Raw genomic sequence first — 25,503 nt, 5'->3', positions numbered from 1 at the left:
AGCAGCTATTGAATTAGGCTGAGCAAAAATCTAAAACTGGCTCCAGGTCAACCAGGTGCAAAAAAAAAGAGGAAAGTCAGCTAAGCACCGAGTCAACCTTTTCCTGTCACACTGCTGTCTTCCTGTGATATGATAATAAGGGGAATGAATCAAGCATCTTGTTTGACAAGGCATCGTTTCAATGCAAGCCTTGGTTACTGTGGTTTAACAATTGTCTTTTCCGAGTGAATAAGCTAAGCTTCTATTATATTGGGAAGTTCAGCAGTTTTTCATTTTCTGATTGCATTTTCTACAAGAATATCAAATAATTTTTGTAGATGTCAGTTAAAGTACCATTCAGGTGTTTTTTTTCAACTCCAGTAATATATGTTCCGCGTGTGTAGCAAAATTCTTGCTGGTCATTCTCTTCTTATATTTACAGTGTTGCTCTAGTCCATCTCTACCATCTTGCGGTTGCAACTCTGACTGGCCATAAATGGCTGCTAAAGTTTACTTTTCTGATACAGCTCATTTGGATATCAGTTTTTTTGTACGAGTGCCATCCGTGTTTTTCGAGTGCTAGTTAATTTCTTTTGTGTTTTTGTAGTACACATTTGGAGGAGGTGACTGTCTCCATGGCTCCTATCAGTTTAAGGCCCCCTTCACATGTCCATTTTTTATCAGTATGTGGTCTGTGGACTGCAAATATGGACACACGCACATCCATTGTGTTCAACTGTGGTGCGCACATGTAAGGTTTCCCATACTGACTGTTCGTGTGAAAAACCCACAGACATCTCTGTTTTTTATCAGCAGCATGGTCCACAAAACATGGCGCACATGTGCACACTGATGACAAACCGATGACATCCGTTTGTCATCAGCTAGACCCAGCACCTGGGAACAAGTGGTATAGTTTGCACTGCTCCAAGACGTTGGTTGCTGAAGACAGCACCCTCTGTGTACATTGTGTATAAAATAAAGAATTAAATAAACAAAATTGGCCTTGGCTAACGCATCAGTTTTATAACCAGCAGAGGGAAGACCCAAGGCTGAGGGCTGATGTTACTAATCTGGGAAAGTGGGCAATATCCCAAAATGTTCTCAGTCTATTACTAATCATATTAATTATTAATAATAGTTTATAGGGGAACCCACCAATAAAATGACATAGGGTCCCCCTATAAATTCTAACCAGCAAAAGCTAAACAGACAGCTGAGGGTTGATATTAATAGTCTGGGAAGGGGCCAGGGATATTGCCCTCCTCCCAGGCTTCCAACATCAGCCCTCAGCTGTCCCAGAAATGGTACATAAATAAGATGAGCCAAATCTGGCGCTTAGCCTCGCTCTTCCCATTTGCCCTGGTTAGGTAGCAAGTGGGATAATAGGATTGGGGTTGATGTCAGCTTTGTATTGTCAACTGACATCAATCCTAGGGGTTACTAATAGAGTGGGGTCTATAAGACACCCCGTAGACATATTGTAAAAATGACTCAGCAAGAATAAAGTCCTTTAGTTGAAATAAACACACCCCACCCTCAATTTTTTATTGCTGTAAAAATGAAAATAATAAAACATATTCTTCACCTGTCTGACGATAATCCTTTTGTCCCATGCCAAAATCCATCTCTGCTTCATCAGGATGTCTTAAACAATGATGCCATGATGCTACCATTCAGCCTGACATCCAGGAGACACTGAGCAGAGCGTCAGAGTGCAGCTTCAGTGGCAAGTAGTAATGTCATAGAGGTTACCGCCGGTCACTGCCAGCTGTTCACAAGCTCAGTTCACTGTGAACTGGTCAATGAACTGCGGTAACCTTCATTACATCACCACTAGCACCATGAGAAATTTCTCACAGTACTAGCGGTGATCTCATTGAAGTCGCTGCAGTTCATTGTGGGAACTGCAGCTTCAGTGACCTGCGTTAACCTCCAATGATGTCATTGCAGGTCACTGAAGCTGTGCTCTGATGCTCAGCTCATGCCACCATTTTAGGCAGGTATGTTTTGGTCTACAACGCTGGGATGAGTCAGAGAAATCATACATTTAAAAGCCTGATGAGGACCTTGTCACTCGAGTGACTAGTTCAACAGTCTCACCCATACATGCTACGCATGGAGAAACCTGTCATGGTTCCCAATGGCAAGGGAACGTAAGAAACATATAAATAACGAACGAGCTTTCGGGTGATGGAAACTCGAGTTGACCGTGAGCTAAATCTACCACACAACTAATAGTAGCCAGGGAGCATACCTACGGCTTCCTAAATGCCACGCGCCAGCCGGAGGACTAACTACGCCTGGTAGAGGAAGAAACAGACCTGGCTTACCTCTAGGGAAATACCCCAAAAGATGATAGCAGCCCCCCACATGTAATAACGGTGAATTAAGAGGAAAAGACATACACAGTATGAAAGTAGATTTAGCAAAGAGAGGTCCACTTACTAGATAGCAGAAGGATACAAAAGAGGACTTCACGGTCAACTGAAAACCCTTTCAAAAACCATCCTGAAATTACTTTAAGACTCCTGTGTCAACTCATGACACAGGAGTGTCAATTTCAGCCCGCAAGAGCTTCCAGCTACAGAGAATTACAAAAACTGCAAACTGGACAAAAGATACAAAACAAAAGGACAAAGTCCACTTAGCTGATCAGCAGACTAGTAGCAGGAACATGCAACCGAAGGCTCTGGTTACAATGATGACCGGCAAGGAAATGACTGGAGAGCAAGGCTAAATAGGAAACTCCCAAACGCTGATGGAAGCAGGTGAACAGAAGCAGCAAAGTGCAAACAAGTCACCAATACCACCAGCAACCACCAGGGGAGCCCAAAAAGCGGATACACAACAGTACCCTCCCCTTAAGGAGGGGGCACCGAACCCTCACAAGAACCGCCAGGGCGATCCGGATGAGCCCTATGAAAGGCACGAACCAAATCCGAGGCATGAACATCAGAGGCAGTTACCCAAGAATTATCTTCCTGACCATAGCCCTTCCATTTAACCAGATATTGAAGTCTCCGTCTGGAAATACGGGAGTCCAAGATCTTTTCTACCACGTACTCCAATTCACCCTCCACCAGCACAGGAGCAGGAGGTTCAGTAGAAGGAACCACCGGTACCTCATATCTCCGCAACAGCGACCGATGGAACACATTATGGATAGCGAAAGATGCCGGGAGGTCCAAACGAATGGAGACAGGGTTAAGAATCTCCAAAATCCTATAAGGACCGATGAACCGAGGCTTAAATTTAGGAGAAGAAACCCTCATAGGGACAAAACGGGAAGACAACCACACCAAGTCCCCAACACGAAGGTGGGGGCCAACACGACGACGGCGGTTAGCAAACTGCTGAGTCCTCTCCTGGGACAATTCCAAATTATCCACCACTTGTCCCCAAATCTGATGCAACCGATCCACTACCGCATCCACTCCAGGACAATCCGAAGATTCAACCTGACCAGATGAAAAACGCGGATGAAACCCTGAATTGCAAAAGAAAGGAGAAACCAAAGTGGCAGAACTAGCCCGATTATTAAGAGCAAACTCCGCCAACGGCAGAAAGGCAACCCAATCATCCTGATCCGCAGACACAAAACACCTCAAATAAGTCTCCAAAGTTTGATTAGTTCGTTCCGTCTGGCCATTGGTCTGAGGATGGAATGCAGACGAAAAAGACAAATCAATGCCCAACCTGGCACAGACTGCCCGCCAAAATCTAGACACGAACTGGGTACCCCTGTCAGAAACGATGTTTTCCGGAATACCATGCAAGCGAACCACATTTTGAAAAAACAGAGGGACCAACTCAGATGAGGAAGGCAACTTAGGCAATGGCACCAAATGAACCATTTTAGAAAAACGGTCACACACCACCCAGATGACAGACATCTTCTGAGAAACAGGGAGGTCCGAGATAAAGTCCATAGAGATGTGCGTCCAAGGCCTCTTCGGAATAGGCAAGGGCAACAACAACCCACTAGCCCTAGAACAACAAGGCTTGGCCCGAGCACACACATCGCAAGACTGCACAAAAACACGCACATCTCGAGACAGGGAAGGCCACCAGAAGGATCTAGCCACCAAATCTCTGGTGCCAAAAATTCCCGGATGACCTGCCAGAGTAGAAGAATGAACTTCCGAGATGACTCTAGTGGTCCAATCGTCAGGAACAAACAGTCTACCAGACGGACAACGATCAGGTCTATCCGCCTGAAATTCTTGCAAAGCACGTCGCAAATCTGGAGAGACAGCAGACAAAATCACTCCATCCTTAAGGACACCAGCAGGTTCAGAATTCCCAGGAGAGTCAGGCTCAAAACTCCTAGAAAGAGCATCTGCCTTTACATTCCTAGAACCCGGTAAGTACGAGACCACAAAATTAAACCGGGAAAAGAACAACGACCAACGTGCCTGTCTAGGATTCAGGCGCCTGGCAGACTCCAAATAAATTAAATTCTTGTGATCAGTCAAAACTACCACCTGATGTTTGGCACCCTCAAGCCAATGACGCCACTCCTCAAATACCCACTTCATGGCCAAAAGCTCCCGATTACCAACATCATAGTTTTGCTCGGCGGCCGAAAATTTTCGCGAAAAGAACGCACAAGGTCTCATCACTGAGCAGTCGGAACTTTTCTGCGACAAAACCGCCCCCGCTCCGATCTCGGAAGCATCGACCTCAACCTGAAAGGGAAGAGAAACATCAGGCTGGCGCAACACAGGGGCAGACAAAAAGCGGCGCTTAAGCTCCCGAAAGGCCTCCACGGCAGCAGGGGACCAATTGGCAACATCAGCACCCTTTTTAGTCAAATCCGTCAGAGGTTTAGCAACGCCAGAAAAACCAGCTATAAATCGACGATAAAAATTAGCAAAGCCCAAGAATTTCTGGAGACTCTTCAGAGAAGTAGGCTGCGTTCAGTCGTAAATAGCCCGAACCTTGACAGGGTCCATCTCAATAGAAGAAGGGGAAAAAATGTACCCCAAAAAGGAAATTTTTTGAACCCCAAAAACACACTTTGAACCCTTTACACACAAAGAATTCTCCCGCCAAACCTGAAAAACCCTCCTGACCTGCTGAACATGAGACTCCCAGTCATCAGAAAAAATCAAAATATCATCCAAGTACACTATCATAAATTTATCCAAATATTCACGGAAAATATCATGCATTAAGGACTGAAAGACAGAAGGTGCATTAGAAAGGCCGAAAGGCATTACCAAATACTCAAAATGGCCCTCAGGCGTATTAAATGCGGTTTTCCACTCATCCCCCTGCTTAATTCGCACCAAATTATACGCCCCACGAAGATCAATCTTAGAGAACCACTTAGCCCCCCTTATGCGAGCAAACAAATCAGTCAGCAAAGGCAACGGATATTGATATTTGACTGTAATTTTATTCAGGAGTCGATAATCAATACAAGGCCTCAGAGAGCCATCCTTTTTAGAGACAAAGAAAAAACCGGCTCCTAAAGGTGATGAAGAAGGACGAATATGTCCCTTTTCCAGGGACTCCTTAATATACTCGCGCATAGCAGCATGTTCAGGTACAGATAGGTTAAACAAACGACCCTTTGGAAATTTACTGCCAGGAATCAGATCTATGGCGCAATCACAATCCCTGTGAGGAGGGAGTGAACCAATTTTAGGCTCTTCAAAAATATCACGATAATCAGACAAAAATGCCGGAATCTCAGATGTAATAGATGACGAAATGGACACCAAAGGAGTGTCCCCATGAGCCCCCCGACATCCCCAGCTTAACACAGACATAGCTTTCCAGTCAAGGACTGGGTTATGAGACTGTAACCATGGTAATCCAAGCACCAAAACATCATGTAAATTGTACAACACAAGGAAGCGAATCACCTCCTGATGGTCTGGAGTCATACGCATAGTCACTTGCGTCCAGAACTGTGGTTTATTACAAGCCAAAGGTGTAGAATCAATACCCTTCAGAGGTATAGGGACTTCCAGAGGCTCTAAATCAAACCCACAGCGCCTGGCAAAGGACCAGTCCATAAGATTTAGAGCGGCGCCAGAGTCCACATAGGCATCCACGGTAATAACTGATAATGAACAAATCAAGGTTACAGACAAAATAAATTTGGACTGTAAAGTGCCAATTGAAATAGACTTGTCAACCTTCCTAGTACATTTAGAGCATGCCGATATAACATGAGCAGAATCACCACAATAGAAGCATAACCCATTTTTACGCCTATAATTCTGCCGCTCGCTTCTGGACATAATTCTGTCACATTGCATTTTCTCTGGCGTCTCTTCAGACGATACCGCCAAATGGTGCACGGGTTTGCGCTCCCGCAAACGCCGATCAATCTGAATTGCCACTGTCATGGTTCCCAATGGCAAGGGAACGTAAGAAACATATAAATAACGAACGAGCTCTCGGGTGATGGAAACTCGAGTTGACCGTGAGCTAAATCTACCACACAACTAATAGTAGCCAGGGAGCATACCTACGGCTTCCTAAATGCCACGCGCCAGCCGGAGGACTAACTACGCCTGGTAGAGGAAGAAACAGACCTGGCTTACCTCTAGGGAAATACCCCAAAAGATGATAGCAGCCCCCCACATGTAATAACGGTGAATTAAGAGGAAAAGACATACACAGTATGAAAGTAGATTTAGCAAAGAGAGGTCCACTTACTAGATAGCAGAAGGATACAAAAGAGGACTTCACGGTCAACTGAAAACCCTTTCAAAAACCATCCTGAAATTACTTTAAGACTCCTGTGTACACTCATGACACAGGAGTGGCAATTTCAGCCCGCAAGAGCTTCCAGCTACAGAGAATTACAAAAACTGCAAACTGGACAAAAGATACAAAACAAAAGGACAAAGTCCACTTAGCTGATCAGCAGACTAGTAGCAGGAACATGCAACCGAAGGCTCTGGTTACAATGATGACCGGCAAGGAAATGACTGGAGAGCAAGGCTAAATAGGAAACTCCCAAACGCTGATGGAAGCAGGTGAACAGAAGCAGCAAAGTGCAAACAAGTCACCAATACCACCAGCAACCACCAGGGGAGCCCAAAAAGCGGATACACAACAGAAACCTGTCACTCAAGGGGAAAAGAGATTTGGGGATCCACCAGTGACCAACCTCTTTGATTAGTCATCTGAGCATTATGGTCTGTATAGGAAGGAAGAGAAAGACTGCCTGTAAACATGTGCCCAATTCAATATATATAAAAAATATATTTTATTTAACAAGAGCACAACAAGCGAAAGTGAATATAAAAAAGTTAAAACATATATAATGGGTTCCCAGACCCGAATACCTAAAAAAGTGCATAGTCAAATATATAGCAGTACCATTATATAGAGAAATACCATATACACTCGAGTATAAGCCGACCCGAGTATAAGCCGAGACCCCTAATTTTGCCACAAAAAACTGGGAAAACTTAATGACTCGAGTATAAGCCTAGGGTGGAAAATGCAGTAGCTACCGGTAAATGTCAAAAATAAAAATAGGTACCAATAAAAGTAAAATTAATTGAGACATCAGTAGGTTAAGTGTTTTCGAATATCCATATTGAATCAGGAGCCCCATATAATGCTCCATACAGTTCATGATGGGCCCCATATAATACTCTATACAAAATACGCCCCCATATAATGCTCCATACAGTTTATGATGTGCCCCATAAGATGCTCCATATTAAAATATGGCCCATATAATGCTGCAGAAATGTTGATTATGACGCCATAAGATGCTCCATAGAGACATTTGCCCCATACAATGCTGCACAAATGCTGATTATGGCCCCATAAGATGCTCCATACAGACATTTGCCCCATACAATGCTGCACAAATGCTGATTATGGCCCCATAAGATGCTCCATAGAGACATTTGCCCCATATAATGCTGCACAAATGCTGATTATGGTCCCATAAGATGCTCCATAGAGATATTTGCCCCCAATTAATGCTGCACAAATGCTGATTATGGCCCCATAAGATGCTCCATAGACACATTTGCCCCGTATAATGCTGCACGAATGCTGATTATGGCCCCATAAGATGCTCCATAGAGATATTTTCCCCCATATAATGCTGCACATGGCCCCATAAGATGCTCCATAGAAATATATTTGCCCCATATAACGCTACACATGGCCCCATAAGATGCTCCATAGAGATATTTGCCCTCATATAATGCTGCACATGGCCCCATAAGATGCTCCATAGAGATATTTGCCCTCATATAATGCTGCACATAGCCCCATAAGATGCTCCATATAAATATTTTCCCCATATAACGCTCCATAGAGATATTTGCCCCGTATGCTGTTGCTGCGATAAAAAAAAAATCACATACTCACCTCTCGTCGTTCAGACCCCTGGCACTTGCTATACTCACCTTTCCCTGCTCCACCGTTGGCGCTGCTGTGTCTTCCGCGTCCCCTGCACTGACTGTTCAAGCAGAGGGCGGCGCGCACATTAATCGCGTCATCGCGCCCTCTGACCTGAGCCTCACTGCAGAGGATGCAGAAGGCACAGCGTTGCCGACAGTGGAACGTGGGACAGGTGACTATGCCCCCGTTATACTCACCTGCTCTTGACACGGTCCCTGCAGGTCCCTGATTCTTCGGGCGCTGACAGCTTCTTCCTGTATTGAGCGGTCACATTGTACTGCTCATTACAGTAATGAATATGTGGCTCCACCCCTATGGGAGTGGAGTCAGGTCCATATTCATTACTGTAATGTGACCGCTCAATACAGAAAGAAGCTGTCAGCACCCAGAGAACCAGAGACCTGCAGGGACTGTGCCAGGAGCAGGTGAGTATTATTAGACAGCTGCCGCTCCCCCTCCGATTCCGACTCCTGGGAATGACTCTAGTATAAGCTGAGAGGGGCAATTTCAGCCTAAAAAAATGGGCTGAAATTCTCGGCTTATACTCAAGTATATACGGTAGTAATCCAATGGAGAAATATAAGTCAAAGGTAATGCACATCAATAAATACAACCTAGGCAAAGCACCATACCAAAACAGCCTCTTCTATCTATATAATTGTCTAAGGGTTACTTCTGTCTGTTTGTCTGTCACGGAAATCCCGTGTCGCTGATTGGTCGCGACCGGCCAGCCGTGACCAATCAGCGACGGGCACAGTCTGGCCGCGAATTTGCCCTTCCCTACTCCCTTCCAGTCAGTGCCCCCTCCCTACTCCCCAGTCAGTACCCCCATTGCGGTTTACCAGTCCGTTAAACGGACTGCTTTACACCGCTGCATCAATAGTAAAAAGATCTAATGTAAAAAATAATAAAAAAAATAAAAAATCCTTATATTCTCACCTTCCGGCTCCCTTCCCGCTCCTCGTGACGCTGCGGTCTCAAGAATGCATAGCAGCAATAACCGGTGATGACGTAGCGGTCTCGCGAGATGATGACGTAGCAATCTCGCGAGACCGCTACATCATCACGTCTTATTGCCGCAATGCATTCTTGGGACCGGTGCGTTGCAAGGAGCATCGCTAAGCGCCAGGCCTGGATCTGGGGTCCGCCAGAAGGTTAGTATATAACTATTTTTTATTTTAATTCTTTTTTTTACAGGGATATGGTGCCGACATTGCTATATACTACGTGGGCTGTGTTATATACTATGTGGGCTGTGTTATATACTGCGTACACTATGTTATATACTACGTCTCTGTGCTATATACTACGTGGGCTGTGCTATATTCTACGTGTCTGTTCAATATACTACGTGGCTGGGTAATATACTACGTGGCTGTGCTATATATTATGTGGCCTGTGTTATATACTACGTGGGATGTGTTATATAAAACGTGGGCTGTGTTATATACTGCGTGGGCTGTGTTATACAGGTCCTTCTCAAAAAATTAGCATATAGTGTTAAATTTCATTATTTACCATAATGTAATGATTACAATTAAACTTTCATATATTATAGATTCATTATCCACCAACTGAAATTTGTCAGGTCTTTTATTGTTTTAATACTGATGATTTTGGCATACAACTCCTGAAAACCCAAAAAACCTGTCTCAATAAATTAGCATATTTCACCCGTCCAATCAAATAAAAGTGTTTTTTAATAACAAACAAAAAAACCATCAAATAATAATGTTCAGTTATGCACTCAATACTTGGTCGGGAATCCTTTGGCAGAAATGACTGCTTCAATGCGGCGTGGCATGGAGGCAATCAGCCTGTGACACTGCTGAGATGTTATGGAGGCCCAGGATGCTTCAATAGCGGCCTTAAGCTCATCCAGAGTGTTGGGTCTTGCGTCTCGCAACTTTCTCTTCACAATATCCCACAGATTCTCTATGGGGTTCAGGTCAGGAGAGTTGGCAGGCCAATTGAGCACAGTAATACCATGGTCAGTAAACCATTTACCAGTGGTTTTGGCACTGTGAGCAGGTGCCAGGTCGTGCTGAAAAATGAAATCTTCATCTCCATAAAGCATTTCAGCCGATGGAAGCATGAAGTGCTCCAAAATCTCCTGATAGCTAGCTGCATTGACCCTGCCCTTGATGAAACACAGTGGACCAACACCAGCAGCTGACATGGCACCCCACACCATCACTGTCTGTGGGTACTTGACACTGGACTTCAGGCATTTTGGCATTTCCTTCTCCCTAGTCTTCCTCCAGACTCTGGCACCTTGATTTCCGAATGACATGCAAAATTTGCTTTCATCAGAAAAAAGTACTTGGGACCACTTAGCAACAGTCCAGTGCTGCTTCTCTGTAGCCCAGGTCAGGCGCTTCTGCCGCTGTTTATGGTTCAAAAGTGGCTTTACCTGGGGAATGCGGCACCTGTAGCCCATTTCCTGCACACGCCTGTGCACGGTGGCTCTGGATGTTTCCACACCAGACTCAGTCCACTGCTTCCTCAGGTTCCCCAAGGTCTGGAATCGGTCCCTCTCCACAATCTTCCTCAGGGTCCGGTCACCTCTTCTCGTTGTACAGCGTTTTCTGCCACATTGTTTCCTTCCAACAGACTTACCATTGAGGTGCCTTGATACAGCACTCTGGGAACAGCCTATTTGTTGAGAAATTTCTTTCTGGGTCTTACCCTCTTGCTTGAGCGTGTCAATGATGGCCTTCTTGACATCTGTCAGGTCGCTAGTCTTACCCATGATGGGGGTTTTGAGTAATGAACCAGGCAGGGAGTTTTTAAAAGCCTCAGGTATCTTTTGCATGTGTTTAGAGTTAATTAGTTGATTCAGAAGATTAGGGTAATAGGTCGTTTAGAGAACCTTTTCTTGATATGCTAATTTATTGAGACAGGTTTTTTGGGTTATCAGGAGTTGTATGCCAAAATCATCAGTATTAAAACAATAAAAGACCTGACAAATTTCAGTTGGTGGATAATGAATCTATAATATATGAAAGTTTAATTGTAATCATTACATTATGGTAAATAATGAAATTTAACACTATATGCTAATTTTTTGAGAAGGACCTGTATACTGCGTGGGCTGTGCTATATACTACCATACATATTCTAGAATACCCAATGCGTTAGAATCGGGCCACCATCTAGTAATAATATAAATACCTAGTTAGTATGGAGATGTAGCCTATAAGTCAGAAACTGCCATAGTAAATGAGAGGAAGTGATATGTAAGACAGGTATTCCAAAGAGAGTGAGCAACCTATACAATGGGGATGATAGGTATGGCAATGTAAGAGGACAATAAGAAAAGAAAGTAAGCCCAGTCCATGTGCACAGAGTTTGTACACAAAATTGTAGGCTGGCCACAGCCAGAGAGGAATACCCGCGTGGAGTGATTAATCTACCATGAATGAATATGGATCCAGAACCATCGAAGAGATGGAGGGTAGGAGCGGGGAGGGAAAGACTGCCTAACTGGTCTGGGAGCCAACCCAACTTGTGTCCCCATGTCTGGCACAGCTTTGTTAGGGGAATGTGGCTTTAGTGCACCTGTAAGAAGTTTAAATACCATGACTAATAAGTAAATGTCCTACTAGTGCAGAGTTTGTTCACTCCTCAGGGATGGAAGTAAACCGGACATGGCATATGTGTCTGGAGCTGGCAGACTTCTCTGCCCAAACACTGCATTGCGCGTGCGTCATGAGTAGAGATGAGTGCATATGTTCAACTTCCTCCAAGCTCTAGCGCTTAACGAATAAGCTGCAGAGGGAACCCGACTACCTGGATCAATCCTGCTGGTCCGCTGTCCGGCGCCACAGTTGCATGTGTCTCGGCTGTTTCACTGTCACAACACAACACAAGAGCACCAAAAGGTTTTAGATGAGAAAAGGAAGGAACGTAGGAAGAAATACACAACAAAAGTAAAATAAGTGAACGAAAAATAATGCTATGAATGGCCAGACAGATGAAGAATAGTAAATCCAGTATTGTACAGTATGTAAGATGAGTAAGATGAAAAGACATGCAAAAAGACAGGGGGGAGGGAAAAATGAGATCAGTATATGGAGCAAAATCTAAGAAAAAATCGCAAGAAAAAATAATAAATAAATGCCTCTGACTAGTGACTGCAATTAAACTTTAATAGTGATTAAGAGACTTATTTCTACATAGTCCAATACTATAATGGATGACAGAGATCTATAATTCCAAAGAGGAGGTGAGCATGGAATATACCTTAGTCAAGAAAGTTTTACCCAAAGAAAGGGAAAGTACAAGACCAAAAGTGAAGTATTATTATTAACAAGTAGATAAAATCAAGAATCATAGATATAAAATAAGGGAGGTCAAACAGGGCAGAGTAAGGCTCTGGATTAATGGAATAAAGACATTTCAAAAACACCAGTGTGGTAAATGCAAGGTCTGCAGGAATATATTCCATGAGGGCTGAAGGTGGCTTGTGCTAAAGTGCGAGTACATAGTATATCATAACCAAAGAAATGTCAGAGTCCAAGATGAAAGGCGGTTACACTGTGCTGTCAGTAATGGTAAGTGTAAGGTCTGAAGGAATAAATCCTATGAGGACTATAGGTAGCTCATGCTAAATTGCGAGTGCATAACTTATAAGCAAGTCCAAGTACATCATAACCTTTGGAATGCCAAAGTCCAAAGTAAAAAGGCGGTTACACCGTGCTGTCAGTACCTGTGATGTGGAGGTTACTGGGAAAAGAAACCCCCGACGCCCTTTTCTCTAATCGCTTCTTCCCAGGGGACATGTTTTTCATTTTGACAGAATATTTTTATGCATTTAAAGGGAAACCGTGGGAGCAATGTGACTATTGGATCTAGTGATATGGCAGAATAGGTCCTAGCATAGCAATAATATTTTTTTGTAGTAATCCATTGTGCTCTCAATAAGAAATTATATCTGAATCTACTTGGAAATTATCCAAGAAGGGTATTGGAGGTTGGAACAATCAAGTACATCATTACGCTATCAATGCAATTCCAGGCTCTTTTGCATGTGGTGTCAAAACTTCATTTTTCTCCAGAGATTTCACATTGGATTACTGCAAAACAAGTAACATTTGTATTTTTGTTCTAGGATTTAAACAGCCAAGCCAATAGTTACAATAATAAAATCACCCTGACAAATTCCCTTTGACTTAAGTATTGAACTACTGAAGTTTATCTAATTGTAGCTCATACATTTATGGATATTATTGTGATCCAGTCATATCATTATTTGGCCTCAGTTTCAAAATCTTAGACCTATTCACATATCTTTATGAAAAATGATCAAGTTGTATTCTGGTTTTGTATGCCTGTATGGGTTCCATGTACATCCATGTTCCACTGTCTCTAGCTTAGAGCAGAGGTCCACAACCTTTCTTACCTTGAGAGCCACATTTAGCTCTGAGAGTGGGTCGTGCGCCACATCCGGAGTCCCCCAAATAGTGACATCCTACCTATCTCATAGTAGTGAAACCCAAAGTCCCCATTATTGATTTTATGACAGCTTCTCCACAGAAATCATACCAAAGCAGTATACTTGCATCTATGGGTTCCCACCTTACCCTCATTCTATATTCTTACATCAAACTCTAGCTGGCATGAGCAGGGGGACCTTTGTGTGCCCTGCAGGATTATAATAAATGAAGATGTAGTGTGTTACTAATGGTATTGTTTAAGTCTGTGGTTACAGCTCTCTTCAGGTCATTGAGCAGGTCCTGCTGTGTAGTTCTGGGCTCTTTCTTGACGTTTCTCAGAATCATCCTTACCCCACGAGGCTAGATCTTGCATAGAGCCTTAGACCAAGGAAGATTGACAGTCATCTTGTATTTCTTCCATTTTTTAATAATTGTGCCAACAGTTGTTGCCTTCTGGTGGCTCTCCCGGACTCTTTTCTATGTCCAAATCAAACCTTCGTCCCAAGTGAAAAAGTACTAGAATCAACACTGTACTGAATACAGTGACTTTATTATCCAAGTGCCCAGAAGAGCTGTTTTCCACTTATTCCACAATTGTAGCTTGGAAATAAACCAAACTTTCCCCCCACACGGTCTTAGGGTCACCTGGAGGTGATCCAGACATGACAGGCCCTCATATATATCATACACTAATGTGTATAATTACTGACTTTTATTTTCAGACCCTGATATTAAGCAACATTTATTTTGATGATTTACACAATTGTATATGTGTACTTTTTGAGTTTATTGACTTTTCAACATTTAATTTGATGTCATACGCAATTCTATACGTGTACTGTTTGAGTTTCTATTTCAGGTGCTGATAATAAGCGACAGTTGTTTTGTGTAAACCTACGGAAGTGTTTGTATGTATGCCTGTCTTCTCTTTTCCCTTTTTCCCCATATTATAGGTTTTTTTTTTCCTTTTTTCGCCTCTACCCTGCTTTCCCTTACCCTTTATCCTTCCCCCTTATAAAATTTATAAAACCATTAAAGATTATTGGAAAAACAGTTGTTGGCTTCTTACCAAGCTGCTTGACTATTGTCCTCTTGCCCATTCCAGTCTTGTGCAGGTCTACAATTTTGTCCCTTGGTGTCCTTAGACAGCTTTTTGGTCTTGGCCATGATGAAGTGAATGGAGTGTGATTGTTTGACAAGTGTCTGTTATAAAGGTTGTTACACTCCTAGGTGGCGGACGTGTTTCGTAGACCCACTGTGCCACAGACCGGACTTACCCTGGAGGGGCGTGACTAAGCAGCTATCTTGGTATTCGCTGGAGCCTCTAGTGGTGAGGTCAGACTTATGCGGCAGGTAGCTGCTAGGTGCCACTCCATTGCGATGTCCAGCAGTAGCTGCTGACCGCAAGAAACAGAGATGACAATTCAGATTCTCAAACAAAGCAGGATGACCATTTCGGACAAGTTCAGACAGGACGGCCTCTTAGTACAATTTCTGATTGTACTAAGGATGGCCACTGGGACAAGTTTATACTTTGTGGACAGTATAGCGACTAGGACAGGTTCTCCCTGCACAGACTGGTCGGCCACAGGGACAGATTCACACAGTGCAGACAGGATGGCCACAGGGATAAGTTCACAGTTCTGGCCTTGGTATTCATCCACCAAGGTGTCAGACCGATACCGCCTATGCGGCCACGGGGTACAGGTACCGCAGACGCAGTTTAGGGATTCGGATACCACTGTCACAGAAAACAAGAGCTAACTATAGTGGACTAATGGGATACGGGACACTGACAGACTAGGGAAAGAGGACCTGGCAACAAACAGTTACCACCAAACCACCTAACAGAACAATAGGGGGTGCTCAGGCACCTCCCAATAGGGGAGGGTGCCTTTTGTATAAGATGTCTCCCAGCTAAAGGCTGAGAGACACCTTGCAAGTGAATATACATTAACTAAATGCTTCCCAACACCTGCTGTGTGTGCTGCCCCTTTAAGAACACCCGCACCCTAGGCATGCCTCAGAGACACAGTGTGGCATGCACAGAGGAGGAAGGATCCTGGAACAGGAGCACGCCAGTGATCATGCCGTGGGCCAGGGAGGTGAGTAAGCTGGAATCTCCACATGGTGGCAGAACGGGACACCATGCAGGAGCACCGGGCATAATGTCACAAAGGTAAGAAGTTCAAGCAGGTGCAAGTAATTCAGGTAATGAGTGCAGAGTAGTAGGGCATCTTAAAAAAGAAACAGGTCTGTGAGAGACAGAATACTTGCTGGTTGGTAAATAATGAAACACTTATTTCATGCAATAAAATGAAATTACATTTTTAAAAAATCAAGCAATGTGATTTTCTGGTTTTTATTTTTAGATTCTGTCTGTCACAGTTGAAGTATACCTACTTGTACAATAAAAATTACAGACCTCTCCATTCTTTGTAGGCGGGAAAATGTGCAAAATTGGCAGTGTATCAAATGCTTATTTTACCTACTGTATATGGGTCTGCTTATAAAAATCACCATCTAGAGACCTGCTCTTCATTGCTGTTTTCTATACCTGGAGCTATTGCACCAAGTTGGCAGACAGCAGCAAGCTACACATCATGATCCCGTGAGCCTTATGTGACTTCTGAGCCACAGGTTGGGGAACCCTAATTTAGAGGAAAAAATTGAAACTGTATTTAAGGTATTTTTATTAAGCTGTACATCAGGATGCAGTTTTTTAGTGTTTAATTCTTTGGGGGAAAATATACTTTCATACTGTGCAGGAGGAACATGACTCAATTTTTGTTTCTTACTGAGATAGAAAACACCTCTGTACAGACACTTTGAGAAAACAGAAGATATGGAGTCCTTCGCAAGATAATATTCAATGGCAGTTGTGGTACGCCTCCACCCTCGGTGGTCTGGGAGTACTCACTTGGCTGGTTGTTGAGGAATATACCCGGGACTCTCAGGGCTAAAAGTCCACTCAGTTTATTTGTACGCAGCATAAACCTCTTTTCAGGAACATGGTAACATACAGCACTGTCCAGCAACCATTCGGCCTCATAGAAGCCACGGTCCTTGCTGAGCCCCGGTATGCCTGATACGGCTTAGTGTCCGTTAAGTGTCAGCGATGTCCGCACAGGTGCCCGGATACCTCTTACTCTGAGGTATCCTTCCAACACATCTCACATAGACTCCATCTTTGGTCTCTAGACACAGCCCCTTGGCTGGGGTACATATGTGACTGGACCCACCCATCTCTACCAATGTATAGTAAACCCTCAGCAGTAGATCTGCTGAGAAAACAAGCTCAGGCTTCCATCACAGGGCCACCCACCTCTGCGATACATACTGCCCATTAACCACATGACCAGTCACCATTCCACACACCTCCCCCCTCTGTCTAAAGCCGTGGGGCTTGGCACTTTCCATTACCTGGCCAGAGACTTCTCAGACGCCTTTGAAAGTCAAACTGTCTGTTAAAACCTGGCCCTGTCACTGAACCCTTTTGGAACAATACGTCATCCGATTCCATCACTTCCTCTGATAGGGTTGCCTCTTTGTCGGGCCACCCCCATCCCCGGCGGTCAGTACGGATTTGCAATTACCTTGGACCCAACCCTTCTGTCTGATCTGACTCTTTGTCACCACATCCACTACTGGGTCTCCTGCCTAGGCCACTCAGCACTGAGCTAACAGAGGAGCCGCTACCTCCTCTTTATTTGTCACATTAACAGGAGCCCCTTCAGCCGCCTGCTGTGGTGGGGCTCCATTAGGGTCGTTCCAGCTCTCTTCTGGGCAATCAGAGACTTCCCTCTCCTCCCACAAGTCCCAAAAGAATTTAAAGTCGCATCCTAGTATAATACGGTATGGCAAATCCAGTACCACAGGAACATCATGGCTGTTGACAACCGTGGGCGTCTCAATGATCACCCTGGACACCGGGTAGTCTCTAGCTACCCCATGGATGCAGTGGACTTCCATCTTCCTTCCGAGAATCAGATAGACTGGGAGGGTCACCGAGCTCCCTGAGTCTACAAGTCCAGTCAAACTCTCTCTGTTGACTTCCACAGAACACCTCTGAGACTATCACAGAGCAGATACATTTATACAGAGACTTGATTACACACAGGTGGATTATATTTATCATCATTAGGCATTTAGGACAACATTGGATCATTCAGAGATCCACAATGAACTTCAGGAGTGAGTTTGCTGCACTGAAAGTAAAGGGGCCGTATAATATAGCAAACCCCACTTTTCAGTTTTTGCATTTCCACAAAAATTTAAAATAACCAATAAATTTTGTTCAACTTCACAATTTGGTTCCACTGGTTGTTGATTCTTCACCAAAAATTTACATTTGGTATCTTTATGTTTTAAGCATGATATGTGGGAAAAGGTTGAAAAGTTCCAGGGAGCCGAATACTTTTGCAAGGCACTGTAAATTCTTTGAAAAAATGGCATGGGTCCCCCTGTATTTTTGATAACCTGTCAGGCAAAACTCACAGCTGGGGGCTGCAAGTTGTCAGCTTCAGCAAGGCTGGTTATCAAGAATAGAGGGGTCCTCAAGCTGTATTTTTTAATTATTTAAATAAATAATTAAAAAATATGAAGTGGGGTCTACCCCATTTTTGACAACCAGTCAAGCTAAAGCAGACTGCTGAGGGCTGGTATTCTCAGGCTGGTGAAAAGCCATTGATATTTCTCCTCAGTCTAAAAATAGCAGGCCACAGTTGCCCCGAAAAGGCACATCTATTAGATGCACCAATTCTGACACTTTGCATGGCTCTTCTTACTTGCGCTGTAGCATTGGCAAGTGGGATTCATATTTGTGGGGTTGATGTCACCTTTGTATTGTCCGGTGACATCAAGTCATTAGCTGAGTAATGGAGAGGCATCTGTAAGACACCTAATTATTACTAATCCTATAGTTATATGGTAAATAAAGACACAGCAAGGATAAAGTCTTTTATATGAAATAAAACAATACACAGTTTAAATTTTTTATTTAAGAATAACAAACACAGTTATACTCACCTAACGCCTGATTCCACTGAATCCCTTGTCTCCTGTAATAAAACAAAAAACAGTATTCCTCACCTGTCCGTCTTTCTGTCCTATGCTGTAATCCATATCTGGAGGATAAATATTTTTTAACCTTGACGATGTTAAGATGCGACCGTCCAGACTGAGGACCACTGATGAATGAGATGCAGCGGTGACATCATAGAGGTTACAGACAGTCACTGAGGCTGTGTTCCCAGCCAGGCTGAACTGCAGTGACCTAGGTGAGATCCTCACTAACACCATGAAAAAGTCTCATGGTGCAGAGGCGAGTTCACCGCAGTTCACTGGGAGAATTTCACTGAGGTGAATTTGAACTGCGATGAACTCGCCTCTGCACCATGATACTATCTCATTGTGCTAGTGGGGATCTCACCAAGGTCACCGCAGTTCAATTGCTGGCTGGGAAAGCAGCCTCAGTAACCTGAAGTAACCTCGATGACGTTACCGCTAGTCACTGATGCTTTGCTCACAGCAGCTCATTCTTCCAGTGGTTCTCAGCCTGGATGGTCGTGTTTTGGCACCATCCAGGTTGAAAACTGTTTATCCCCCAGACATGGATTAAGGCATGGGACAGAACAATGGATAGGTGAGGGATATTGTTGTTTTTTTATTTTGTTTTATTACAGGAGATGATGGCTTCAATGGAATGGGCATTGATGTGAGTATGGTTTAATTGAGCATCATTAAAGGAGTCTGTGTCATTCTTTGAATTAAAGGACTTTATTCTGGCTGTCTTTCTTTACAATATAGCTATAGCATTAATAATGGATAGGTGTCTTATAAACGCCTCTTCATTAGTAATCTGTGGGCTTGATGTCACCTGACAATACAAAGGTGACATCAACCCCACAAATATGAACCTCACTTGCCATCACTACAGGGCAATTGAGAAGTGCCTTTTATGAGTGACACATTGTGTATGAGGCCTGTTATGACCCCAATGGCAGAGGGTCTCTGCAATAAATACCAAGTCTGCAAACACAAAAAAACAGCTCATAGGGCAGTGGTAACTGGGCTGACCGTATAGCTAATCCTAGCACCACAAATAGCAGCAGCCGGGGAACGTGCCTACGTTGGTTCTAGACGTCTCGCGCCAGCCGGAGAACTAACTAACCCTAGAAGGGAAAAGATAGACCTTTCTTGCCTCCAGAGAAAAGACCCCAAAAGTTGGATACAAGCCCCCAACAAATAATAATGGTGAGGTAAGAAGAAAAGAGAGGCCCACTGACTAATAGCAGAATATAGTAAGATGACTTATACGGTCAGCAAAAACCCTATCAAAAATATCCACGCTGGATATTCAAGAACCCCCGAACCGTCTAACGGCCCGGGGGGAGAATACCAGCCCCCTAGAGCTTCCAGAAAAATCAGGAATCACATTTAGTACAAGCTGGACGAAAAATAAGAGCAATACAAATAACCAAAAAACAAGGAAGCAGGACTTAGCTTAATTTTGCATGAACAGGACCAGCAGACAGGAGCAAACAGAAAGGACTGATTACAACGATGCCAGGCACCAGACTAAGAATTCAGGAAGTTCATATAACAACACCCCTGGACTAACGACCCAGGTGGGTGCCAAACTAGGGAAAGACAATCTCAGAGTCATACCACTAGTGACCACAAGAGGGAGCCAAAAAAGTCTAATTCACAACAGTACCCCCCCTTTAAGGAGGGGTCACCGAACCCTCACCAAGACCACCAGGGCGATCAGGATGAGCAGCGTGAAAGGCACGAACTAAATCGGCCGCATGCACATCAGAGGCAACCACCCAGGAATTATCCTCCTGACCATAGCCCTTCCACTTGACCAGATACTGAAGCCTCCGTCTGGAGAGACGAGAATCCAAGATTTTCTCCACCACGTACTCCAACTCGCCCTCAACCAACACCGGAGCAGGAGGCTCAACAGAAGGAACCACAGGTACAACGTACCGCCGCAACAAAGACCTATGGAACACGTTGTGAATGGCAAACGACACCGGAAGATCCAAGCGAAAGGACACAGGATTAAGGATTTCCAATATCTTGTAAGGACCGATGAAGCGAGGCTTGAATTTAGGAGAGGAGACCTTCATAGGAACAAATCGAGAAGACAGCCATACCAAATCCCCAACACGAAGTCGGGGACCCACACCGCGGCGGCGGTTGGAAAAACGCTGAGCCTTCTCCTGTGACAACTTCAAGTTGTTCACCACATGATTCCAAATCTGCTGCAACCTATCCACCACAGAATCTACCCCAGGACAGTCAGAAGGCTCCACATGTCCCGAGGAAAAACGAGGATGGAAACCAGAGTTGCAGAAAAATGGCGAGACCAAAGTAGCGGAACTAGCCCGATTATTAAGGGCAAACTCAGCCAACGGCAAGAAGGTCACCCAATCATCCTGATCCGCAGAAAAAAAACACCTCAAATAAGCCTCCAAAGTTTGATTAGTTCGCTCCGTTTGTCCATTAGTCTGAGGATGAAAGGCAGACGAAAATGACAAATCAATGCCCATCTTAGCACAAAAGGATCGCCAGAACCTGGAAACAAACTGGGATCCTCTGTCAAACACGATATTCTCAGGAATGCCGTGTAAACGAACCACATTCTGAAAGAACAAAGGAACCAGATCGGAAGAGGAAGGCAGCTTAGGCAAAGATACCAAATGGACCATCTTGGAAAAGCGATCACATACCACCCAGATGACAGACATGCCCTGAGACACCGGAAGATCTGAAATGAAATCCATGGAAATGTGTGTCCAAGGCCTCTTCGGGACAGGCAAGGGCAAGAGCAACCCGCTGGCACGAGAACAGCAAGGCTTAGCTCGAGCACAAGTCCCACAGGACTGCACAAATGACCGCACATCCCGCGACAAGGAAGGCCACCAAAAGGACCTAGCCACCAAATCTCTGGTGCCAAAAATTCCCGGATGCCCTGCCAACACCGAGGAACGAACCTCAGAAATGACTCTGCTGGTCCATTTAACAGGAACAAACAGTCTGTCAGGTGGACAAGAGTCAGGTCTACCAGCCTGAAATCTCTGCAACACACGTCACAAATCCGGAGAAATGGCTGACAAGATTACTCCCTCTTTAAGAATACCAACTGGTTCTGCGACTCCAGGAGAGTCAGGCACAAAGCTCCTTGAAAGAGCATCAGCCTTCACATTCTTTGAACCTGGTAAATACGAGACCACAAAGTCAAAACGGGAGAAAAACAATGACCAACGGGCCTGTCTAGGATTCAGGCGTTTAGCAGACTCGAGATACATCAGATTTTTGTGATCAGTCAAGACCACTACACGATGCTTAGCACCCTCGAGCCAATGACGCCACTCCTCAAATGCCCACTTCATGGCCAGCAACTCCCGATTGCCAACATCATAATTCCGCTCAGCAGGCGAAAACTTCCTAGAGAAAAAAGCACATGGTCTCATTACAGAGCAACCAGGGCCTCTCTGCGACATAACGGCCCCTGCCCCATTCTCAGAAGCATCCACTTCAACCTGAAAGGGAAGTGAGACATCAGGCTGGCACAAAACAGGCGCTGAAGTAAACCGGCGCTTCAACTCTTGGAAAGCCTGCACGGCTGCAGGAGTCCAGTTAGCAACATCAGAACCTTTCTTGGTCATATCCGTCAAAGGTTTAACAACGCTAGAAAAATTAGCGATAAAACGACGGTAGAAGTTAGCAAAGCCCAAGAACTTCTGAAGACTCTTAACTGACGTGGGTTGAGTCCAATCATGAATAGCTCGGACCTTGACTGGGTCCATCTCCACCGCAGAAGGGGAGAAAATAAAACCCAAAAAGGGAACCTTCTGTACTCCAAAGAGACACTTTGAGCCCTTAACAAACAAAGCATTCTCACGCAAAACCTGAAACACCATCCTGACCTGCTCTACATGCGAGTCCCAATCATCAGAAAAAACCAGAATATCATCCAGATAAACAATCATAAATTTATCCAGATACTTCCGGAAAATATCATGCATAAAGGACTGAAACACTGAAGGAGCATTAGAGAGCCCAAAAGGCATCACCAAGTACTCAAAATGACCTTCGGGCGTATTAAATGCAGTTTTCCATTCATCTCCTTGCTTAATGCGCACAAGATTGTACGCACCACGAAGATCTATCTTGGTGAACCACTTGGCACCTTTAATCCGGGCAAACAAGTCCGACAACAGAGGCAAAGGAAACTGAAATTTAACAGTGATTTTATTCAGAAGCCGATAGTCAATACAAGGTCTCAAAGATCCGTCCTTCTTGGCCACAAAAAAGAATCCCGCACCAAGAGGGGAAGAGGATGGACGGATATGCCCCTTCTCCAGAGATTCCTTGATATACGAATGCATTGCGGTATGCTCAGGTACAGACAGATTAAATAATCTTCCCTTAGGAAATTTACTACCCGGAATCAAATCTATAGCGCAGTCACAGTCCCTATGAGGAGGAAGAGCACTGGACCTGGACTCGCTGAATACATCCTGATAATCAGACAAATACTCAGGAACTTCCGAAGGAGTAGAGGAAGCAATAGACACCGGTGGGGAATCACCATGAATTCCCTGACAGCCCCAACTTGACACAGACATTGCCGTCCAATCCAAGACTGGATTATGGGTCTGTAACCATGGCAGACCCAAAACGACCAAATCATGCATTTTATGAAGAACAAGAAAACGAATCACCTCCCGATGTTCAGGAGTCATGCACATGGTTACCTGTGTCCAAAACTGCGGTTTATTTTCCACCAATGGCGTAGCATCAATACCTCTAAGAGGGATAGGATTTGCCAATGGCTCAAGAACAAAACCACAGCGCTTGGCAAACGACAGATCCATAAGACTCAGGGCAGCACCTGAATCCACAAACGCCATAACAGGGTAGGAAGACAATGAGCAAATTAAAGTCACAGACAAAATAAATTTAGGTTGCAAATTACTAATGGCGACAGGGCTAACAACCCTTGTAAGGCGTTTAGAGCATGCTGATATAACATGTGTAGAATCACCACAGTAAAAACACAACCCATTCTGCCGTCTATGATTTTTCCGTTCATTTCTAGTCTGAATTCTATCACATTGCATTAAATCAGGTGTTTGTTCAGACAACACCACCAGAGGATTAGCAGTTTTGCGCTCCCGCAAACGCCGGTCAATTTGAATAGCCAGCGCCATGGAATCATTCAGACTTGTAGGAATGGAGAAACCCACCATCACATTCTTAATGGCTTCAGAAAGGCCATTTCTGAAATTTGCGGCCAGAGCACACTCATTCCACTGAGTAAGCACGGACCATTTCCGAAATTTTTGGCAATACACTTCAGCTTCATCCTGGCCCTGAGAAATAGCCAGCAAGGCTTTTTCTGCCTGAATTTCAAGATTGGCTTCCTCGTAAAGCAATCCGAGCGCCAGAAAAAACGCATCAATATTCGCCAATGCCGGATCTCCTGGCGCTAGCGAGAAGGCCCAATCCTGAGGGTCGCCCCGCAAGAAAGAGATAACAATTTTAACTTGCTGAGCTGAGTCTCCAGACGAACGGGGTCTCAGAGAAAGAAACAATTTACAATTATTCCTGAAATTCCTAAACTTAAATCGATCTCCAGAGAACAGTTCAGGAATAGGTATTTTAGGTTCAGACATAGGACTACTGGTAACAAAATCTTGTATGCCCTGCACACGAGCAGCAAGCTGATCCACACTTGTAATCAGAGTCTGGACATTCATGTCTGCAGCAAGCTTAAGCCACTCAGAGGTAAAGGGGAGGAAGAAAGAGAGGAAAAAAAAAAAAAAAACTCAGAATTTCCTTTCTTATTATCCCACTTCTGCAATGCATTAAACATTCAACTTGGGCCTGGCATACTGTTATGACCCCAATGGCAGAGGGTCTCTGCAATAAATACCAAGTCTGCAAACACAAAAAACCAGCTCATAGGGCAGTGGTAACTGGGCTGACCGTATAGCTAATCCTAGCACCACAAATAGCAGCAGCCGGGGAACGTGCCTACGTTGGTTCTAGACGTCTCGCGCCAGCCGGAGAACTAACTAACCCTAGAAGGGAAAAGATAGACCTTTCTTGCCTCCAGAGAAAAGACCCCAAAAGTTGGATACAAGCCCCCAACAAATAATAACGGTGAGGTAAGAAGAAAAGACAAACGTAAGAATGAACTAGGTATTTAGCAAAGAGAGGCCCACTGACTAATAGCAGAATATAGTAAGATGACTTATACGGTCAGCAAAAACCCTATCAAAAATATCCACGCTGGATATTCAAGAACCCCCGAACCGTCTAACGGCCCGGGGGGAGAATACCAGCCCCCTAGAGCTTCCAGCAAAATTAGGAATCACATTTAGTACAAGCTGGACAAAAAATAAGAGCAATACAAATAACCAAAAAACAAGGAAGCAGGACTTAGCTTAATTTTGCATGAACAGGACCAGCAGACAGGAGCAAACAGAAAGGACTGATTACAACGATGCCAGGCACCAGACTAAGAATTCAGGAAGTTCATATAACAACACCCCTGGACTAACGACCCAGGTGGGTGCCAAACTAGGGAAAGACAATCTCAGAGTCATACCACTAGTGACCACAAGAGGGAGCCAAAAAAGTCTAATTCACAACAGAGGCCCTCCTTTATGTC

Source organism: Ranitomeya variabilis, chromosome 3, assembly GCF_051348905.1.
Source record: "Ranitomeya variabilis isolate aRanVar5 chromosome 3, aRanVar5.hap1, whole genome shotgun sequence".
Classification (NCBI taxonomy): Eukaryota; Metazoa; Chordata; class Amphibia; order Anura; family Dendrobatidae; genus Ranitomeya; species Ranitomeya variabilis.
This window is presented reverse-complemented; position numbering follows the sequence as displayed.